The following is a 20,325-nucleotide window of genomic DNA, read 5'->3' on the forward strand; positions in this document are numbered from 1 at the left end:
CCCTGTTGTAACTGCTAACTGGAAAGAGCTATAATCTAAACTTCCACGCCCTAATGGCATCAGCTCAGATTTAGACCAGTTTATTTTATACCCAGCTAACTTGCCGAAATTGTCAATTATTGTCATTACAGCTGGGATAGAATGCTCAGGGTTCGACACAAACAGCAATAGATCATCTGCGTATAAAGCAAGTTTATATTCCAGGCCAAAAACAAAATGTTAAGCCGCAGGCAACACAGAGTGAAGGCCCTCACCAACCTCATAACCCGCTACAATTTAGACGAGAGGGAATTAATAACATGAACCACCGCCATGTTATCGCACCAAAAATAAACGGTGCAATTAACCATATCCTTCCCCCACAGCCAAACCACAACTAAAATAGGAAAAAATTCCAAAAACGTAAGGTCCCTGCTCAAACCGGCCTGAACCCACGACTCCGGCCACTCTTCCATGCACCAATGTCCATGGAAGTAGACATCAAAACCCAGTGACCCAGCAGCATCTGACATGACCTGAAGCTCAGCCTCAAGCCTCATGTCCTCTCTCCAAACAAAATCCCATTAAAGGATTCCAAAAACTCCTGCCACATCCGCAGGTCCTCCATCATGCTGCTAGTAACCCTGGTCCTGTGATGTGGCAAGCGAAGGCCCGCCATAGTGTCACAGAACCTGCGCAGAAAAGGCCTACCTGGGGCGACCACTTTGCAAGCAAAGTTAAGGTGCCCCACCAGCTGCTGCAGCTCAAGCAACGTAACCTTCTTTCTACACAGAAAGGAATTAATCCTTTCCTTCAAATCCAGCAGCTTCGGCTCAGGAATCCTAGATGACTGATCCAAAGTATCTAGCTCAATCCCTAGAAAAACAAGGCATTGGGTCGGGCCCTCAGTTTTCTCCTCGGCCAATGGCACACCCAACTCAGCAGCCAATTCAACAAAGCCGGATAACAACTGAGCGCAACGACCCGAGCCAGCAGGGCCCACAAACAGATAGTCGTCCAGGTAATGAACGACCTCCTGCAAGCCAACTTTTTCGCGCACAGCCCATTCCAAAAAGGTGCTGAAGCACTCAAAAGCGGCACATGAAACAGAGCAACCCATAGGCAGTGCCCCCTGACCACAATGTCGCACGACGCCCATGGCCTGATCAAATGAGGTATACCTAACGGAGCAAAGCTCCCCAGGTATGCCATCATTGACAGATGAACCCCTAGGATAAGAAAGGTGGTGAATCAAACGAAATTCACCAGGTGCTTTCTTTGGCACAACCCCTAAGGGGGAAACCCTAAAATTACCAACAGGAGGACTGGCAAATGGGCCCAAAATCCTGCCCTCAGCCAACTCCTTAGCAATTTTTCCCCTAGCTATACGTTCAAGACCCACAACTGAACGAAGGTTCTTGGACCAAGTTGGTACCCGAGGACCTTGAAAAGGAATCCTAAAACCTAACGAGAAACCATTCAAAAGATAACAACTGTCCTCCCTACGTGGGTATCTACGAAGCCATTCACTAAGGGGCCCCACCCTTATCAGGCTGGGACCCTTTACCAGGCTGGAAAGAACCCCCACCTGATTTTTTCTGACCCTTGCGGGGTCGGACTCTGGGGCAGTTGCTGAAGGAGTGTGGGCCAGCACACAACGGGCATTCGTGCTTAAAATGGCAGTCCTTTCGACTGCAAGCCCCCTGGGACCCAAATTCCCAGCAGAGCAAGCGGGGTTGAACCGCCTGCCCCGCAACATTGGGGAGGAAGAGGACGCACCAGAAAGAGAAGCGGAACCCTTTGATGCATGGTGAACGCTGTCGGATCGATCCCCCAAATTGGGCCGCGCCGGTGACATCACCTGCAGCCACAACTGCTGGTGGATCCGATCCCACGGGAGTGAAGGGTACAAGGCGGCCCTCATCCTGAACTCCTGGTCAAACTGGCTCCAGGCAGGGCCACTGAACATCGTATACCTGTTGTATATGATGTCCAAATATTGTATCAAGGCGGCAGCCCACCAGGGCTGAGCCTGCGCAATCACTCCCGCATATATCAAAAACCCAGGAAGCCAATTGGCCCAGGTCCGGTCGACCTTCCTTTTCCTAAGCTTCTCCTTATCTTTGTCGTCTAGTTCATCTTTGTCCTTTTTTTCCAGCTCTCTATATAAAAGGGAGAATCTCTCTCTCTCTCGCTTGACTTCGTGAACGAAGATTTAAGAAGGGTGCAGTAGTCCACGTCTGCTGCAGGCTCGCTGGTGGCTGACAAGACCAATGCGGGACAGGCAGATCCGGCCACAGTGGCTGCAGGGAAAAGTCTGATTTGGGGTTGGTGCTGTAGCAGTGCGATTCTTCCTCAATCTCCTTTTGTCCTCAAGACCAGCTATGCGTGCGTTCTCAAAGGAAGAGACAGCCTGGTGGATGGTGTGCCTCCATGCTTTGCGATCTGAGGCTAGGTCAGACCACTGGTGATGGTTGATGCGACAGGTGCCAAGGGATTTCTTCAAGGAGTCCTTGTACCTCTTCTTTGGTGCCCCTCTATTTCGATGGCCGGTGGAAAGTTCGCCATACAGAGCAATCTTGGGAAGGCGGTGGTTTTCCATCCTAGAAATATGCCCTGCCCAGCGCAGCTGCGTCTTCAACAGCAGTGCTTCGATGCTTGTAACCTCCGCCCTCTTGAGGACTTCAGTGTTGGTCACAAAGTCACTCCAGTGGATGTTGAGGATGGTGCAAAGGCAGCGCTGATGAAAGCGCTCAAGGAGTCGCAGGTGATGACGGTATAAAACCCACAATTCGGAGCCGTAGATGAGGGTTGTCATCACAACCGCTTTGTAAACATTGAGCTTTGTGCCTTTTTTCAGATGCTTGTTGCTCCACACTCTTTTGTGCAGCCGGCCAAATGCACGATTTGCCTTTGCCAGCCTGTTGTCAATCTCCTTGTCGATCTTGGCATCTGAGGAGATGATGCACCCCAGGTAGCTGAACTGCTGGACTGTTTTCAGAACTGATTCACCTACAGTGATGCAGGGAGGGTGATAATCTTCCTGGGGTGCAGGCTGGTGGAGAACTTCTGTCTTCTTCAGACTAACTTCTAGGCCGAATAGCTTGGCAGCCTCTGCAAAGCAGGACGTCATATGCTGCAGAGCTGATACCGAGTGGGAGACGAGTGCAGCATCATCAGCAAATAGTAGCTCTCGGATGAGTTTTTCCATTGTCTTGGAGTGAGCCTTTAGTCGCCTCAGGTTGAACAGGCTGCCATCAGTGCGATAGCGGATGTAGACACAATCGTCATCATCTAGATCTACTGCGGCTCTTTGAAGCATCATGCTAAAGAAGATCGTAAAGAGAGTTGGCGCGAGAACGCAGCCTTGCTTTACACCTGTGCCTATTGGGAAGGGCTCCGAGAGGTCGTTGCAGTGTCTGACTTGGCCTCGCTGGTCTTCATGTAGCTGGATGATCATGCTGAGGAACCTTGGGGGACATCCTAAACGTTCCAAGATTTGCCACAGGCCTTTCCTGCTAACGGTATCGAAAGCTTTGGTAAGGTCGACAAAAGTCACATATAGACCCTTGTTCTGTTCCCTGCATTTCTCTTGGAGCTGCCTGAGAACAAATACCATGTCGGTGGTGCTCCTGTTAGCTCTGAAGCTGCACTGGCTCTTTGGGAGGAGTTCTTCTGCAATGGTGGGCACCAGTCTGTTCAGGAGTATTCTGGCAAGGATTTTGCCTGCGATGGAGAGCAGGGTTATCCCCCGGTAGTTGGAGCAGTCTGACTTTTCTCCTTTGTTCTTGTGTAGAGTGATGATGATTGCATCGCGAAAGTCCTGTGGTAGTTTGCCTTGTTCCCAGCAGGTGACAAGTACTTTGTGAAGTGTGCTATGTAGTACTGTGCCCCCATGCTTCCAGATCTCTGGTGGGATTCCATCAACTCCCGCTGCCTTGCCACTTTTCAGTTGCTTGATGGCTTTAACAGTCTCCTCTAGGGTGGGGATCTCATCCAACTCTGTTTTCACTGGTTGAAGTGGGGTGAGGTGCATTGATGAATCTTGAACTACGCGGTTGGCACTGAAGAGGCATATCCCATAGACACTCATTGAAGCAGAAAACAAAGGTTGTCGTCACCGCTGCATGAGCTTTCAAACCCCTTGGAGAGCTATGTAAGTGCCTCTCCAATTCCTTCATGCCCCGGGCTGAGTGAGTCCCCTCCCCAGCACCCACTTGCCGCTCCCTGCCTCCTAGAAAAATGTTCACTCCTGCCTCACACAACTCTTTAGGTAGGGCTTACAGCATGGGGCTCTGCCGCGGAGCTCCCTGCTAGGTGGACTTCGAGTGAGGGCTGGGGCTAATTTAGTGGTGGAGGCTGCACAGCAAGGGCACTTAGACAGTACTGAGTGAGCTCTTTGACTTGCAAGGTGGAGAGCGAAGTCTCTCCTCCGTGGCTAACCTCTCCTGTTTCAAAGTCCCCACAGGTCCCCACCTCCAGAGGCTCACCACTCAAGGGTGGTCGCACATGGACAGGTAAGTGCGACTGCACATGCCAAACTTGCTTCCCCCCTCCCCTCGCTCAAAGCTGGGCAGAGGGACAGCATCTCCAGCACTTGACCCAGGCAGCGAGTTCAGGCAGGGGGAAGTTGCCATGGCCCCTATATGCTGCTGGAGGGCCCCCCCCCTTGGTCTCTCCTCTGCCTTGGTCCTACTCCTGGCAGGGTGGAGGGGGGTCTGGCAGCTGTTCCAATATTGTAGGGAGGTGGGTCAGAGACTGTCCCTTTAAGAGAGTCCCTCGCCAGAACACAGCCTCACGCCACAGCTGCTGGGGCTGCTAAATTGCACCCTGGGAACCCCTTCAGATGCTCTTGGTCTCTGTTTTCCAGGTGGAGGCTCAACAGAGAGGCTTCCGTTTGTGATGATACACTCCCCCCCCCCACTCGGTCAGCTGTCCCTGCCCTCCTCTCTGAGTGGAGCCTCATGCCCTGCAAGACTGTCCAAGTTGCACCTGGGATGCTGTTGCACTTGGTTCCAGCACAATAAAGTCTGAGATATGCCCTACTTTGTCTCTCCTGCTTGGCATCTGCTGCACAGTCCCTGTGCCCCTCTCCCTTTCCACCCCCTCTGCCACTCTCACAGTGAGCTCTGCAAGTGAATGTCTTGGAGGGCAGGCTCCCTTGTTTCGGGGGAGGGTGCAAGAATGGTAGGAACCTATGAGCCACCTTGCTGCAAGGCTGGACAGTGGAGCGGGAGGAGGGGAACTATGAGCTGCCTTGCTGTGAGGTTGGACAGGGGATGCTTGCCCACAGGGCTATTGTGCTCATGGCACAACCTTCAACGGGGGTGGGGCTAATGGAGTGGGAGCATGGCTGGTGCCTCTCACTCTGTTCTGTAGCTCCTGAGGGAGGAGTTCCGTGCACACAGCAGGGGATGCCATGGCAACATGGAGGGTCTCAGAGGTAGTGTTGGGGGAGCCCTAACAGGGGGCAGACTTGTATTCTTCACTGGGTGAATGCCCATGTCCCATGCTGGCATGTAGGGAAAGCAGATGACTTTGATGTCTGCCTGTAATGGGCACAGTTCTCTGTCAGGGGGTGGGAGGGGAAATCAGCTTCTCTGGGGCTGCCTCTTCCCATCCCTGAGTGTCATGTGCAACAATGCCTGCACTGGACTGGCCAATCCAGTAGCCTAGGGATGCCCTGCCCCTCCTGCTGCCTTCACCTTGGCTGCTAGCTGGAAGTCTGCACTCCAGTGGACTAGTGGCACCTCACTTGCGCCCACATTCGAGCAGCCAGCCTCCATGTAAGTCAGGATTGGGCTGTTAATGACATTAATGAAAGCACCTGTGGTAACTGTAGAGAACCATGCAGTCATTTCAATTAAATGGCAGGGGGAACAGGAAGGAGAAGAGGGGAGGGGGAAGGAGGGAGGGGAAGGAAGAAGTTAAAAATAAACTTTAATCTAGGCTGACTTACCTTAAGTGTCAGGTATTGATTTTGAATTATGTATTAATCAGACTTATTTATAATGGAAACAAGAATTTTAGTTAAAGCTTGGAAAACTAGTTAGAACTTTTAACATTAATGTTTATATCGTGTCATATCATTAATTTGTATCCTACTTACTGCTTTTTGATATTATTTGTTGTTGTTGTCTTTTAAAAATAAAAAAATAAAAGAGGATGCTCCATTACTAAAACATAAAAAATAACATAACTATGTAATGGCAAACTGTTATCTACTCATTGTTTGCTAATGTTTTGGCTATATTTGGGAGGAAAGGAATACAAACTGTATGTTATTTGTAGCCAATACTGGTTTGTATACATCCTTACATTTAGGCATCTCTTATTCATGTGTGGTTAATTATATATATTTTAATTATTTTTAATTGAAATGTTCTAATTTATAGGCACCTAGTATATTGGGTAAGAGCCCCGTGGAGCAGAGTGGTAAAGCTGCAGTACTGCCGTCAGAGCCCTCTGCTCAAGACCTGAGTTCGATCCCAGTAGAAGCTGGTTCAGGTAGCCGGCTTCAGGTCGACTCAGCTTTCCATCCTTCTGAGGTCGGTAAAATGAGTTTCCAGCTTGCTGGGGGGAAAGTGTTAGATGACTGGGGAAGGCAATGGCAAACCACCCCGAAAAAGTCTGCCATGAAAATGCTGTAAAAGCAATGTCATCCCAGAGTTGAAAGGACTGGTGCTTGCACAGGGTACTTACTACCTTTACCTTTTAGTGTATTAGGTGCCTTTGAGATTCTTTCTCTGTTGAGGCAATTTACTGTACTAATAGTGCTTCTAAGGTAACATTTCAACAGCATAATATAAAGTGGCCCTGACTCTTTGCTTAGTATACATTCCTTGCATTTTTGTAGTGTTCTATTGTTGTATGTTGTTTTATATTTCATGGCCACTGAAGAAGACTTTGTTGAAATGTGTTTGGTTTTTCATCTTTGATGTTTACGAGACAGTCATTATTGTGTTCTGTACAAAGGGGTATTTTGTACTTATTTTTTATATTATATACTTTGTTATTTGTTTGACAAATACTTTTTGTCAATAAATGTATAAACAGTAATAAGTTCTAATCTATTTTGCATTTAGTTCAATAACTTACCAATTTCATCCTTTAGATATTGTTACTCTGCAACTTCTTTTCTCATGTTTTGTATATAGAGCATCACCAATGCAAGTTGCAGCAGCTGACAATAAATGAGTATCAAGAAGACAGCGGAAATGGAAGGACTGCAACTCACAAGAAGACAGAAATAAGAAAAACAATAAATCACTGTGGTACTTGACTTGTTGCTTTATTGTGCTTTGGGCCCTGGTATTCAGCAGTCTACTTTAATCAGTTGCATGCAGGACACATGGACTGAAATGTAGTTGAGTGCAGAAGGATAATAATGATAAACCTAATGACAGGAAAGGAAAGGTCCCCTGTGTAAACACCAGTCATTTCCGACTTGGGGTTGACGTTGCTTTCACAACGTTTTCACGGCAGACTTTTTGGGGGTGGTTTGCCATTGCCTTCCCCAGTCTTTTACACTTTCCCCCCAACAAGCTGGGTACTCATTTTACCAACCTCGGAAGGATGGAAGGCTGAGCCAACCTTGGGCTGGCTACCTGAATCCAGCTTCCACCGGAATTGACCTCAGGTCATGAGCAGAGAGTTCAGACCACAGTACTGCAGTACTGCTGCTTTACCACTCTGCACCAGGGGGCCGCTTTTTAAAAACACCCTAATGTTAACTGGAATGTAAAAAGTAAAATATACCTGCACAGCTGGAGTGCTAATTATAAATACAACATAGAATCTAAATAGTTCCTTGCACATTAGAGCATGAATACTAAATGTCTTCTGTTGCAGTAAACAGTGTTTTAGTGAGAGAACTGACCATAATCTTAGTTCAGCTACCGAGAATGACAAAAAGATTATTAATATACAGAACAATCTTACTGAATCTGCTGCATCTTTGTTTGTGACAGCATTCTCTGTATCAAGCTGCAGAAAGGTTCTTATCCAGTGTGATTGCCTATACATGCAAAGTCTGCAACCAATGATTCATAGTCCAAGCCTTAGTGGAACATGTAGTAATAGACCTCAACTTGATCCTAAAACCTGTTTGTGGATGCACAAATTCAGTGATGTTTAAAGACAAATTGCATACCAAACAGGTCCCACAAGGTGCATGATGACCATGTGTTACTTCATTATGGTCAGAAAAATCTGAATGAATCAGCAAATTATAAATGTTCTTACTCCTTTTGTAACCAATCCTTGGTGGTAATTCACAGCCAGGTAAGTTCTTAACTAAAAACCAATGTTTTTAAATAATGTTCTGGATTTGATAAGATAAAGAGTTAAACTGAAAAGCACAACTCAAAACAGTCTTATCCTTATTAATTTGATTGCTGGATAATAATTTAGATCTCTCAGTCCTATTAGATTTATTCAAGGCTTGTTTACCTGTACAGGATATCCTTGTGCCAAAATTTTATTGCTCATTAACTCAACTTCCTTATTATAAAAAGCATTTTCTGTAGAATTTCTTTTAGCCCTAATAAACTGGCTAAATGGTAAACTTTTCTTTAGTGCATTAGGATGGCAACACTCAAAATTTAAAGGCATTTTTTTATCCAAAGGTTTGCTATAAGATTTTACAGCTAATCTATTTTTGCAGGATCTATACACCACAGTAACTAAAAAAACAACAGAATCTGAATCAAAAACTGCAGAAAATTTAATAGATGGATGGATCTTATTTAGCCACTCGACAAAAGGTTGTACAGCATCCAAGTCTGTCATAATTGCTACAATGCCGTCTATGTACCTTTTAAACCATAGCACATTGGTAAAAAAAAGGGTTCACTTTACAGTTCAGAATGTATTCCTTTTCCAAATCAGCCATGAAGAGACAAGCCACACTAGGAGACAATGGGCTGCCCATTGCCACCCCTTTAGTTTGTAAATAAAATTGATCTTTAAACCTGAAAAAGGTGTTTTCCAAAATAATGTCTACTAATTCCATAAGGAAATGGGTGGGTCAGACTCTGATCTTAATGCAAGCACATTTTGAATCACCCTCTGGGCTCCTTCATGTGGGATGTTAGTATATAAAGCCTGCACATCCATAGTCAGAAGAATGGCATTGTTATTAATTTTAAGTCCCTCTGCTTTCTTAATGAAATCTGCTGTGTCCTTTAAATAAGATGGAATCTGTTCTAAAAAAGGTTTCAAATAAAAATCCACATATTGGCTAAGTGGTTCCAGTATAGAGCCTACAGCTGAAATTATTGACCGCCCTGGTGGTGGGAATAGCTTCTTGTGCACTTTATGTAGCACATAAAAAACTGGAACCCTAGGATATTTGTTTTTTAAAAATTCTGATGTCTTATCAGAAATGTCACCCATCAATTCTGCTTCAGTGGTGACCATATTAATTAACCTGGCAACTTTATTAGTAGGATCCCCTTCCAAGGGGCAATAAAAGGATCAAGTTGAGGTCTATTACTACATGTTCCACTAGGGCTTGTATATATTTAATTTTATGCCCTTGTTCATTGGTGTATGTGGGAAGTACTACACGAGTAGTACGTACACGCTTATTGGAACACAAGAGCAGATTGAAGAGCAGATTAAAACGGATAAAAGGAAGTACTTCTTCACCCAAAGGGTGATTAACATGTGGAATTCTGAGAGCCGACCGTTCCTCGGACGTAAATTTGCTTTAAAGCATTCCAACAGCCATTAGCCATCTCCAGTCCTGCTATATGCACCAGTTGGGAGTCATCTAGAGAAAGTCAGCTGGGAGTCACCAGCTGGGAGTCATCTAGAGAAAGACCTATTAAAGACAAAGCCTTAACATCCTTTTAACGCAAAAGGTCTATAGCTTTTCTGTCCTCAGCAGCTGCTATCAGCCCACGTAAAGGAGCAGCCACCACCTCCCACAGCTCTTGGTGCTTTAATAACAGACTGACCTTCTGGGACCACGTGGCATAGTTAGTCCCGTTCAGCTTAGTAATGCTGAGCCCAGAGAAGGAAACAACATTTGCAGCTTCCATCTCTGCTACTTATCACGGGACACCTGGGCAACTTGGCAGTCTGCCTCCGTCTCTTCCAAAAACACTGTGTTGCCTCCTCTGTCTTCAGAAGAGCACCACCTCTGGGAGCACTGGGAGCTCTGGGCCCATAACCAATGTTAGAGAATTTTGCACACAGCAGAAAACACTGAAGGAGAGGGACAGGCAAACAAAGGAATTAATAAAGAGAGATAACTGTATTCAATGGTAGAATATATTACCAGGATAGTATCCAATATTCAGAGTCGTTGCCAGGCCAAGGTCATACACAGTAATCAGTACACACGTCAGGAGATAACAGTATACACCAGTAAGTATACACAGCACGATCCAAGCACAGTAGCATAGGATCCAACACCAGCAGTGTTTGCTGCCACCCAGACAGTGAGCCTCACAGTACCCACAATCCTTACAAGCAGACAGAGCAAGCTCACTGAGCTTCCCTAAATACACATATCAATCATGCAAGCTCACCAGAGGTTGCATCAGCTCTGTGAGTCAGCACAAAGCCTAATTTCAGGTGAGGTCATTCCACCTTACCTCAGTAACAGGTAACAGCTGGACCATGATGCAGCATGACTCAGCATGACATTGCAGAAACAACATTTACTATTACTAAGATGGAGTCAGTCAGCCATTTTGGACTGAGTTCCAACAGACATCACCCCATAAGTAATTTATGCTGTTGAACAAAGAGTAATATGTTGGGCAATGAGAAATCTGGCAAGACATGCTGCCCAACTGCTCTCACAATCTGCTTCAAAGCATCCTTTGTGGTCTGTACCATCTGTTCAGCCAGGCAGCGTCCTTACATGAAAACAGCAATGGTGACAGCTATAATCAAGTTTTTGTCCACAAATTCCTGACATTCAGCAGATATGAATGTTGAACCATTATCTGAGATTACTGTGTCATGCATTCCATGCAAATAGTGCTGAGATTGTTGCTGTTGCTGCTTGTGATGGCATGAAGACCACTTCGAGCCATTAGGAGTTTACAACTATCAAAAACTTATTTCCTTGAAAGGAACCTGCAAAATCAATAAGGATTCTTGACCATGGATTCTTGGTCACTTCTCAGGGAAAGAAGGTGCCCTTGGTGGCTTATGCCTAGTAACCTGGCATTATTAGTGCCTGGTTATGCAATTCTTTATTATTGTTCCTTGGCTTTAAATAGATTTTGAATGACATCCTAACTCAAGGTAGCCTTTCTTCTTGCAGAATCTACATTCTGCATCCTTGAATCTGCAAATGGATCAATGGTGCAGTCCTCTGCATACTGCACAGTGATTAGCTTGCTTGATAGTATTAACTTTAGAGGCATTTCTCATAATTTCAGTGCCATGGAATGAAGCATTCTCACTAGCCAATGCCATTTCTTGGACCACTGCAAAGTCAGTTTGGTTCAGACAAGTGGCATTGTTGGAGTGCTTCATCATAAGCTGTTTGTTGATACCCTCTTGATGTCATTATTTATTTAGATTTCTATCCCGCCCTCTCCACAAGCGGACTCAGGGTGGTTAACTGTCAGTTCAAATATATAATTACAATTTAAAACCAATAAAATACAATTACATTTAAAACATGTTGTAGTGCTGTACAACTTCAATATAGGCGGGATCTTTCATTTCTGATAGTGATCCTATAATGATCATAGCTCCTCGCGGTGTTGGGTGGCAGTCCTCTCCCAGTTAGATGTTGAAGGCCTATCGAAATAATTCCGTTTTGCAGGTCCTGCAGAATTGAGAAAGAGGCCACAGGGCCCTTATGGCCTCCAAGAGGGCGTTCCACATTTCTGGTGCTGCCACCAAGAAGGCCCTAGCCCGTGTGGAACACAGCCTGACCTCCTTTGGTCCGAGGATGGACAGTAGGTTTTGTGTCCATGAATGCAGTGCTCTCTGGGGAACATGCGGAGAAAGGAAGTCCCATAGATAGACATGCCCCTGACCATAAAGAGTTTTAAAAGTCAATACCAACACCCTGAAACGGAATTGAAACACAATAGGTAGCCAGTGCAGTTCTTTCAGCACTGGCTGAATGTGCTCCCATCGAGGGAGCCTCATTAACAGCCATGCTGCAGTGTTCTGCACTAGCTGTAGTTTCCTAGTCAGGGCCAAGGGTAGACCCATGTAGAGAGCATTACAGTGATCTATTCTCGAGGTGACTGTAGCATGGCTCACCATTGCTAAGTCATGCTCCAGTAAAGGGGCCAGCTGCTGTACCCACTGAAGATGAAAAAAGGCAGATTTGGTAGTGGCTGCTACCTGGGCCCCCATTGTCAGAGAGGACTCCAGGAGGACTCCCATGCTCTTGACCTTAAGGGCCGGTATTAATAGTACCCTGTCAAAAGTCAGCAAAGGGATCTCCCTTCCTGGGCTATCCCGGCTCTGATAGAGAACCTTATTGAATCTTTATTGGATTCAGCTTCAACCGACTCAGCCTGAGCTAAAATGTTATGGCTTGAAGAACCAGGTCTAGGTTTTCTGGGGTACAGTCAGACTGGCCACCCATCAATAGATAGAGCTGGGTGTCATCTGCATATTGGTGACATCCCAGCCCATACCTCCTGACAATCTGGGCAAGGGGGTGCATATAGATGTTAAATAACCACAGGGACAGAACAACACCCTGTGGCACACTACATATAAGTGGGTGGCTCCAGGATGATTCTTCCCCTATCACCACCCTTTACCTCTGACCTTGGAGAAAAGAGGCCATCCATTGCAAGGCGGACCCCTGGATTCCCACATCAGTGAGGTGGCTAGACAGTAGCTGATGGTCAACCGTATCAAATGTGGCTGACAGATCTAATAGTAACAGCACCGCTGAGCCATCCTGATCCAGATGCCGCATGAGGTCATCTATGAGGGTGACCAGAACTGTCTCTGTCCTGTGACCTGATCGAAAGCCGGACTGGAATGGATCCAGTGCAGAGGTGTCATCCAGGAATCCCTGTAGCTGAATCACCACTATGACCTTACCCAAAAAAGGAAGGTTCGACACTGGTCAATAGTTTGCCAATATGGACAGGTTTACAGATGGTTTTTTCAAGAGGGGAAGGACCAAAGCCTCTTTAAGAGGTTTGGGAAAGATCCCTTCTGAAAGGGATCTGTGACAATAACCTGCAGTGGCTATTCCAGATCTCTGCAAGCTCATCCAATGAGTTACCAGAGGGCAAGGGATCTCACAAAGCCATTTGAAACTGCATAGGGTCCATCTGGCTTTGGGGGCGAGCCAAAACCTGCTCACTGCCTAAATGGGTAGCAGGAGAAAACTAATTGCTGCAAAACCTAATCACAGATTCACCATCAAGGACACATCAATGTCAAGTCCTGACATATTTATATCCTTGTGATGGTGTTCTCCCCCAGTTGAACCCTAACAGGTGATAGCCACATAACTAAGCTTATTATTCTTATTTAAAATATTGCCATTATTTGGTAAGCCAATTTACTACCCACTCCCTATATGTAAGATTCTGTTTACAGTTTGGTGTAGTGATTGAGTGCATGGACTCTCCTCCACATGCACCTGCAAATGTGACTAATGAGTCAGTCACAAGTTCTTGCAAATCTGTTCCTCTCAATAGCAGTTTCTGTCAGAGCTCTCTCAATTCTGCCTACCTCACAGGGTGTTTGTTGTTGGAAGGGGAAGGGAATGGAGACTGTAAGCCACACAGACTCCTTTGTGTAGTGAAGGATGGGGTATAAATCCAATCTCCTCCTCCTCTTCTTCTTCTCCTCATTATGTCTGAGGCTTGGCACATGCTTGGCACATGAAAGTACACATTCTGAATAAAACTTTGTTGGTTTTACAGGTGCCATTGGACTCCAACTTTGTTCTACCGTACAACAGAGCCATGGAAGTTAGTCTGAAACCCCTTGTACCTCTGGATTTTACTGTCAGCTATCTAGCTCACAATGGTCAGATCTGTATATAGCTAAAATTCTTCCCTCCCATGATTCAAATGTTTGGGCTCTTAACAAAAGCTTTAGGGTTGTCAGCCTTCAGGTGGTGCCTTAGGATTGCCAGGTCTGACTCAAGAAATATCTGGGGACTTTGGGGGTGGGGCCAGGAGCAAGGATGTGATAAGCATAACTGAACTCCGAAGAGGTTTCTGGCAATCACATTTAAAGGGACCATACTCCTTTTAGATTTCTTCCTTCCATTTGGAAATAATGAAGGATAGGGACACCTAATTTTGGGGCTCATAGAATAAGACCCCCTGGTCCAATCTTTTTGAAACTTGGGGGGGGGGGGGTGTTTTGAGGAGAGGCACCAGATGCTATGCTGAAAATTTAGTGCCTCTACCTCAAAAAAGAGCTCTCCAGAGCCCCAGAAACCTATGGATCAATTCTCCATTATACCCTATGGGATCAGTCTCCATAGGGCATAATGTGCCCAGCAGACATTTCCCTCCCCTCTCCACTTTCTGATAACCCTGAAGCGGGGTGAGGGCCTCAAGACTGAGGGATCCCCTGCCCCCAACTGGGGATTGGCAACACTACCAGGAACCTGGAGATCTCTCAGAATTACAACTGATCTTCAAGCAACAGAATGCGGCCCCTCCCACCCGCGCCGCTTTATGGTGGCTTAGGGCGGGGGCCGTTTTTGCCTCCCCGGATGGAGTGGAGGCAAACAAGCTGCCTCCTTCATTCGGGGATGTTGGGGAGGCATGGATCAAGGCTTTTTAAGCCTGGACACGCCTCCTGTGGAGCAGTTCGTCCGGGCTTGGTCAGATTACGCTCCTCCGCGTCGCTGGGGAATCGTCGTCGTTCAGCTTTGTTTGCAGGCTGAGTCTTTCTTCGTTCCCCCCTCTCCCTCCTTCGAATCAGCTGGTCAGCGGACCGGCGAAGATGCTCGATTTTCCCTTCGTCTTCTGGGAAGGGTGGGAGGATCGGGATTCATGTGGGGAAAGGGAGACGGCCCGGTTTTTGTGTGCTACAGCGTTTGAGGGTGTGTTTTGGCTCCTCCTTTAGTAGCCTGGGGCTGGCAACGGGACGCTGAGTCTTCTTTTATAGAGCCAGCTTTGTGTAGTGGTTAAGTGCCTGGACTCTTTGAGTCCCGCTCCCCCACAACGGCTGCTTGGGGGGTCTGGGAACAGCCAACACTCTTGGTAATTTTTTGTAGGCTCCCCTGGTTGATACGTGGCCTGCATTAGCTAGCTGATTGACTCTCCTTGGCCCTCACCCCCCTCCCTAATTTTGTTGCTTTCTGGGGGGCAGTTATGGGTCCTAAAAAGGGACAAGGGGGTTCCAAAAAGGACAAACAGCCCCTTAGGGGGGTTAGGAGGTGTACGCCAGTGCCACGCCCGGGGGAAGAGGATGAGGCTTGCACTAGGCTTGCCATAATTGAACACTTGGATGTACTGGAAAGGCAGCATGGTTTGGACCCTGTTATGTCTGGGTTGGCTAGGGGTCATAAGGCGGCAAGGACTTCTACCAGGGCTTTTGAGCAGGAGGTTCTGGCTCATCTGTCTTTGGAATAATCCTGCTGGAGGGCCGAGCTGGGAGCTGGCGGACAATGACTCTGAGTCGGAAGTGGATGGCGATTCTCCGGACAGGGCAGGCCCCTCCAGGCCTGGTGGGGTTCCAGCTCCAGTGGTGTTAGCTGTCAATGTTGAGGACTCTGAGGGTAAGCGGGGACTTCAAGGTAACAGTGGCGGTTGGCCCTGTGGAGGTTGGGGCTCCCCCTGCATACCTGGTCCGACTGGCTTCACGGCTGTGTTTGGGCTCAGTAGCATAGGTGGGTCCTCTGGCTTCTCTGGAGATCCTGGGACTTTGGTATCAACGTCTCATGGACAGCCTTATCCTTGGGGCCCTACTCAGGTCTCTTCATCGGCAGCAGTGCCTTTTACTTTGCAAGGGGTTTCGATGCAGCAGTCAACGGGGACGTTGCCATGGGGGCAACAGACCTATAGTCATTAGCCTGTAGGATGGCCTGCTGCCCAGTGGGACGGTTGGGGCCTGGCACCGATGCATTATGGTTGAGTCCCCTTTCAATCTTGACCTTTTGGGGACACTGCCATGCTTCTTGGTAACCATTTGACGGTGGCTACCAGGGAGAAGATCTTGCAAGGCGATTACGTTGATGTCTTTAGTCTTCTTTATAGGGAGCTTAAGAAGGATAAGGACGAGATGGACGAGAAGGACAAGGAGAAGCTCAAAAGGAGGAAAGTCGACAGGAACTGGGCCAATTGGTTGCCTGGATTTTTTATATATGCAGGTGTGATAGCACGGGCGCAGCCTTTACGGGCCGCTCCGCTGTTTCAGTACTGTGATATCATTTATAAGGCCTATACGGACTTCTCGGGTGCTGCATGGCTGCAGTATGACGAGGAGTTCTGTATGAGGGCAGTGTTGAATCCCGCAATTCTGTGGGACCAGATCAACCAACAATTGTGGCTACAGTTGATGTCCCCGGCTAAGCCCAATAGTGGGGATAGGTCAGACAGTGGGCATTTGGTTAGCAAACAGGCTGGTGTAGTTGCTCCCCGCGCCTCAGTGGGGCAGCCGGTTCAACTCCGGCTGCTGTGCTGGGAGTATACATCGCAAAGCATTTGTAACAGAAAAACTTGCGCGTATAAGCACGAGTGCCCGCTGTGTGGGGGATCGCATGCCTTGTCAGCGTGCAGTAAATTCAAGTCCAGGCCAGGGGGGAAGCGGCCAAGTGGGGGTAGCGGTACCCAGTCAGCTAATAAAGGGACCCAGCCCCATCAAGCTGAGGGTACTTAATGAGCTTTTGGCTGATTACCCTAAGGCCGGGGATAGAAAGTATCTTGCAGACGGTTTTCTTTTTGGGTTTCATATTCCATTTCAGGGCCCTAGGGGCCCTTGTATGGCAAAGAATTTACGTTCCATCCAAGGGATGGAGCAGGTGGTTCGTGATAAGTTAGGAAGGTAGTGTGTGGAAGGCCGAGTTTTGGGCCTGTTTGATAGCCCGCCTGTTCCTAACTTAAGGGTATCCCCTTTGGGTGTGGTGCCAAAGAAAGCGCCTGGGGAGTTCCGGCTTATCCACCACTTGTCTTTCCCAAAAGAGGGGTCGGTGAATGATGCTATTCCCGACTATTTGTGTTCAGTTCGTTATACCTCCTTTGACCAGGCGGTCAAAGTGATGCGGAGCTGTGGAGTGGGGGCCGAAATGGCAAAGTGTGACATCAAGTCCGCATTTCGCCTTCTTCCTGTTCACCCCCATGACTTTGAGTTCTTGGGGTTTATGTTCGAGGGCAAATATTACATGGATAGGGCTTTGCCTATGGGTTGCTCTATATCATGTTCTGATATATATCATGTTGAGCGTTTTAGCTCCTTTTTGGAATGGGCCCTGCATAGAAGGGCTGGCTCTGCCAATTCAGTGCATTATTTGGATGATTTTTTGTTTGTGGGTGCGGGAGGTTCTGGTCAGTGTGCCCAGATGTTCCATTTGTTTCTGCAGTTGGCAGAGGAATTGGGGGTCCCGCTTGCTCACAAGAAGACCAAAGGCCCTTCACGGGTGTTAACCTTCTTGGGTATTGAATTGGACACAGTGAGGCAAGCTTCACGGCTTCCTTCTGATAAGGTCCAAGACCTGTGGTTGAAGCTGGCGGCGTTGAGGAGTAGACGCAAGATTTCGTTGTTGGAGCTTCAGCAGATTGTGGACCATCTTAACTTTGCATGCAAGGTTGTGGCTCCTGGCAGGGCATTTTTACAGTGACTTTGTGACGCCATGGGCTGGTTATGTTTGCCTCATCATTGGATTAGGATTAGCCGAGGCATGCATCAAGATTTTGAGGTCTGGGAGCAGTTTTTGGCCTCATTTAATGGTGTTTCATTTTGGCGTGAAGAATTGAGGATTGAGGCCAATCTTCAGATCACTTCTGATGCAGCAGGTTCTGTGGGGTTTGGGGTTTACTTCCGTGGCCACTAGTGTGCGGAAAGTTGGCCTAATGAGTGGTTGAAGACTGAACCGTGTCGCAACCTTACATTTTTGGAGGTTTTTTCCAATAGTGGTTGCAGTTCAGCTATGGGGGACCGAGTTGGCCAATCATGTTGTGCATTTTTGGTGCGACAACTTGGCCGTGGTTCACGTCATCAACACTCTGACCTCCAAATCTGTTGCTGTTATGGGCCTTGTCAGGGCATTTACGTTATGTTGTCTGCGACTCAAAATTTTATTTCTTGCTAAGCATGTCCCAGGTGTTTGCAATAGAGTGGCGGACACTCTGTCTCGCCGGCAGATGGAGCGGTTTCGACAGCTTGCACCAGAAGCCGACCACCAGCCGGCATGGATGCCTCCGGAAATGTGGCGGCTTGGAGAGTTGAGGCCGACCGGGCAATGCAGTTAGCCCTGGTGCCCAGTACCAGGAGGGCTTATACTCGGGCCATTGAACAGTTTCAAGTTTTTAGGGAGCAGGTAGGGTTGGGCTTGCAGTGGCCCATTCCAGCTCAGCACCTCATGCAGTTCTGCATTCATTTAAAAGGTAAGGGGCTGGTCGTTAAATCCATTAGGGCAAAGTTGACAGTGTTGTCATTTGACAGCAAGATTAAAGGTTTTGCTGATACCACGGGTGATTTTCAGCTGTGCAAGATGTTAGAGGGTTGGGCTCGTGAGCAAGGCCCTTGGCCAGATACTAGGCACCCCTCTTCTCCTGCAGCTTTAAGGGGCTTACACACGGTTTGGAAGGATGTGTGTAAGTCCAAGTTTGAGGCTTTACTGTTTCACGCTGTGGCTTTAACGGCCTTCTTTGGGGTGCTCAGAGTTAGAGAGCTAGTTCTTAGCTCACGCCATGATTCCTCTGGCCGAGCCCTGCAGTTGGGGGATGTCAAATTTGATGGTGACCAGGTGTCCTTCAGGGTACGGAGGTCCAAGACTGATCAAAAGCAGAAAGGTATTGTGATCACCTTGGGCCAGTGCCATGAGCAGGGCATTTGCCTGGTGTTTGCTTTAAAACAGTATGTTGCCGTACGGGATGAGGAGTTGGGCCCCCTTTTTTGTCATGTTGAAAGGTCACCGTTGACCAAGTTCCAGTTTTGGACGATCACCTCCAGGGCCCTGGATAAACTGGGGTTGGGAGGTGTTAGATTCGGTACCCATTCTTTCCGGATTGGAGCGGCTTCTACCACTGCTGCGATGGGGTATCCGGGACCAATGATTCAGTGGGTGGGCCATTGAAGGACCGCAGCATATAAAAGTTATGTTCGCCCATTGGATTGGGTCTTACATGGGCGATTGCTTACTGGTGTTCCATTAAATTGGTTGTTTTCTCTATTTCTTAGGTGCTGTGGTACGGCCTGAACGGCGCAGGATTTTGATCACTGGCCACAGCATGGTGTTTTGGGCGGCCCACCAGGCTCGACATTCGCCAATTGGATCCCAGTTGGGGCTCAGTGAATGGGCCGTCGTTGAGTGGCAGGGACGGTGTGGCCTGCAGTGGGCTGGGCTCCTGCCACTCTTGTTCCAGGGGAGGAATGGTCCTCCGCCACATATTTTGGTTGTCTATCTAGGTGGCAAAGATCTTGGTTTGCTGAAGGGGAGGGCCCTTTCACTGCAGGCCATTGAGGACCTGCGGGTCATTCAGAGCAGGTGGCCCAAGGTGCTGATTGTGCGGTCCGCCATTCTTTCTCACAGGGTCTGGAGGGCGGCATGGGATCCAGCTGGGATCAAAAGGGCCCAGCACAAGGCTAACAGGGCAATTAAGAAGGCCCTTTGTCAAGGCCTGGGCATTTATTTGCCACACCCTGCGATAAGGGTGGAGGTGACGGACCTGTATCGGCAGGACGGTGTGCACCTGTCAGTGAAGGGTAACAGGGCCTTTTTACATGAACTGCGGCTGGGGCTTTGGCTGGCTTTAGGCCAGCCGGTGGGCCCAATTGCCTAAGCTGAGGCTTGGCATTGTGGTGGCAGGAGTTTTATTGGCTAGTTAGGTAACCAGTGAGCACCCTCGGTTTATTCCCTGTATCAGGGAATGTGGCAGGGTGTAATGGCAGAGGGGCTGTACAGCTCTTTGCTGGGATGCCTGCTATAGAGTTCCCTTCTCTGGCAGGCTGCTCTGGAAATGCGCTTGGCCAGCAGAGGGTATACCTAGCCTTTGCCGGCCTGGCATTAGCCGGTATTAACCGGCTGCTGCCTGGGGCTAGGTGGCTCGCCCTGCTGGACAGGAAAGGGTCAGGGGTTTCCCTTGGCCTGTCTGGCTATTTAGGTTGCCCCATGCCGTGTTATGTTCAATAAAGTTGCCCTGTTTGTTTACCCATATATACTGTGTTTGACTTCTTCTTCCGACTGGGGGGGCAAATTGGTTCACCTGG

The sequence above is a fragment of the Heteronotia binoei genome, chromosome 3 (genome assembly GCF_032191835.1).
Source record: "Heteronotia binoei isolate CCM8104 ecotype False Entrance Well chromosome 3, APGP_CSIRO_Hbin_v1, whole genome shotgun sequence".
Classification (NCBI taxonomy): Eukaryota; Metazoa; Chordata; class Lepidosauria; order Squamata; family Gekkonidae; genus Heteronotia; species Heteronotia binoei.